The sequence below is a fragment of the Gavialis gangeticus genome, unplaced genomic scaffold (assembly GCF_001723915.1).
Source record: "Gavialis gangeticus isolate Ggan-Ray unplaced genomic scaffold, GavGan_comp1, whole genome shotgun sequence".
In the NCBI taxonomy this organism is placed as follows: Eukaryota; Metazoa; Chordata; order Crocodylia; family Gavialidae; genus Gavialis; species Gavialis gangeticus.
Window position 1 is genome coordinate 46,954,608 of NW_017729025.1, and position 3,199 is coordinate 46,957,806.

Consider the following 3,199-nt stretch of genomic DNA (forward strand, 5'->3'; position numbering starts at 1 on the left):
AGGTCTGTTTTCCTGACCTCTGATCATGCGCGTGGCTCTTCTCTGGACTCTCTCTAGCCTCTTCATTTTTGAATTGTGGACCCCAAAATTGGATGCAGTAATCCAGCTGCAGCCTCACCAAGTCTGAGTACAAGGGGAGACTGACGTCCCAGGATTTGCTTGAGAAGCATCTATGGATGCAAGCCAGCGTTTTGCTCACTTTACTAGCTGCAGCATCACATTGCAGGCTCATGTTCATCTTGTGGTTAATGATGACCCCCACGTCTCTTTCTTCCATAGTGCTAGCCAGTGTAGTACTGCCGAGCCTATAAGGGTGCTGCAGGTTTTGCCTCCCAAGGTGGAGAACCTTGCATTGTTCAGTGTTAAACACCATCAGGTTCTCATCCGCCCATTTACTGAGCCTGTCCAGGTCAGCCTGGATCGCCTGCCTGTCTTCAGGTGTGGATGCTTTCCCCAGAGTTTGGTGTCATCGGCAGACTTGGCCAGTCCGCTTCTGACTCCAATGTCCACATCATTAATGAAGATGTTGAACAATATGGGTCCAAGGACAGAGCCTTGGGGGACCCCCCTGGTCACAGGGCACCATGACAATTGACTTCCATCAATTACTACCCTCTGGGTCCGGCCACAGAGCCAATTTCCCAGCCAGCAGATCATGGTGGACCCAAGGCCACAACTGGCCAGTTTCGCCAAGAGGTGATCATGGGATACCAAATCGAAGGGTTTTTTGAAGTCAAGATGTATGGCATCAAGCTCTTCTCCCTTGTCTAGGTGACAGGTCACCTGGTCGTAGAAGGAAATGAGATTAGTCAAGCAAGACCTACCCACAACAAACCCATGCTGGCTATCCCTCAGGATGTTGGTATCAGCCAGTCTGTTAAGGATGGCCTCTTTAATAAACTTTTCTAAGACCTTCCCCAGGATAGACGTCAGGCTGATGGGCCTATAGTTAGCCCGATCCACTTTCCTCTCTTTCTTGAAGATCGGCACCACATTGGCCTTCTTCCAGTCTTTGGGCACTACACCAGAGTATCAGGAGTTTTCAAAGACACAAAGGGAGAACCTTTTCTTGAGGAACATTAAGTCCAGTTCCCACCTGCATAGGTGGCCACTTCATGTTATTCCCTTCATAAACTGAGGATTTCTGTTTTAAAACTAGTCATGTTTTCTTTCACCACTCCTACTGGAATGATGTTCCAGAACCCAGCAACCCTAATTGTTAGAAATTATCTGTTAGTTTTTAGACTAAATTTATTTGTGGCAAGTTTATAACCATCTGTTCTTGTGTATATCTCTTGTCTCCCTCCCAGGTGCACTTATAGAATAAAATCTTTATTGGTAGGGACCTACTCAATTCACAATTTCACAGATGTAATTGAAATCATGAAATGAGTGCAATAACTCCAAAATCTCCAGGGGGAGGTAGAGGGGAGACACTTAATAAAAATAAAATGCTGGCTCCCCTGTGGGAGCCAGCAGTTATTATGGCCACTGTGGCCCAGCTGTACAGCCCAGCCAGGGAGTAATAGGGGTAATGGGGGAGGGATGCTGCCAGCAAAAATGGGAGCAGGCAAGGTGATGGTCACCCACACTCCTCACCTCTGATTGTCTGAGAGAGCTGTCTTTCATGAGGCCCTGCCCCTCTCCACCAATCGGTTGCGAGGGGTGGGGATGCATGACACATACCTCTATCAGCCAATCAGTGGCAAGGGGTGGGGCCAGTTGATTAATAGGTCTCTCAACCAATCAGTCAGGGGGGGCACCAGGGCCCCTCAGCAAATTAGAGTCATGGTGGGGGGCATGGCCAAGATAAGCACACAAAAAATACTGTTGGTCTTGTGGTGTGCCTGCAAAATCAGCTGCCTTCCTCCTGTATTTGGGTAGGTCGCTACTTATTGGGTAGTCACTACCAAAAGTACCAATCATATTTTGATGCTTAATTTTTCACAATGATTAGCAATAATTGTCTTGTTCACAGATGTTGTACACCACTGGGGATTCTAATGCTGAAATACAGAAATAGGTTAGGTATGTTTCTTTTCATGGATGTTTTGGCAATGACATTGCCTACAAGAGTCTGGAAAAAAAATATAGAGACATATAAAAAAAGTTATGAAAATAATTTTCATAACCTGCTTTTGGAACATTAATATTTAAGCTATTAAAATAGTACCTGTATCAGTGCTTCTTTACTGTATCAGTAGAGTCCCTGTATCAGTGTTGCAAGGTGAAACAGCACTTTAGGATACTATAAGATCCTTTTAAGGGTGCCACACAATATTAAGACTGTTCGGTGTGCAAAGACTTACACATAATTCACAAAATAAAACCAGAAGTTTTCAAATAGGGATCCATAATTTTAAAAACATGTTGACCTTTTGTGGTCTTTCTGAGTTCTTTGCAATAAAAGAATTGCTTTATTTTTTTCCATAGTCAAAAGATGAGTGAAAGCTAAGAGTTGGCATTTTTTGAGGATTGCTTTGAATCTAACAAGAGTTGATGAATCTAAAAAGGTTGAATATCACTGTCCTATATAAACGAACACTAAGACCAGAGACAGACATTACACATAAACTTGGTTAATTAATCAGAAACTAGTTTAAACCTGTAATAGAACATAAGTTCAGTGCACATAAACTAGCTTCAAAATGGTTGAAACTGGTTTAAGATAAACATAGTTGAATGTAGTATCAGACTTAATTGATTTAGGTCAAACCAGTCATCAACACATGCATGTGTTCCACTTCCCCTCTTTGCCTCAGAGTGCCAGCCCAGGGCTGGGGTCTGGCAATACTCCTGCCCCTTGAGCAGTGAGCGGGGAAAAGCCTGGGATTCTGCAGGCAATGTCTTCCCAAGACCCCTTCCTCATTTAAGTTAAACAAAAGTATCCCAGCATCCCAGATGCTTTGGAGCCCTGGGCTGGGCTGTGGTGGCCTGGGCTGGGCTGGGCTGGGCTCCCTACAGGCCTGGCCCTACCCCTCTGCTCCCTAGCCAGAGCTCCAAAGAAGACTACAAGCACAGCATGGTCTGCCTGAATTCCCCTGTCCCCTGTCCCCTACTACTCACTGCTCAAGCAGAGATCCCCCCTCCCTCCCATCTTCCACAGCACAGACCCTAGCCCCATGGACCCTATGCTAGCTAATGTTGAGAGGTGTGTGTGTGTGTGTGTGTGTGTGTGTGTGTGTGTGTGTGTGTGTGT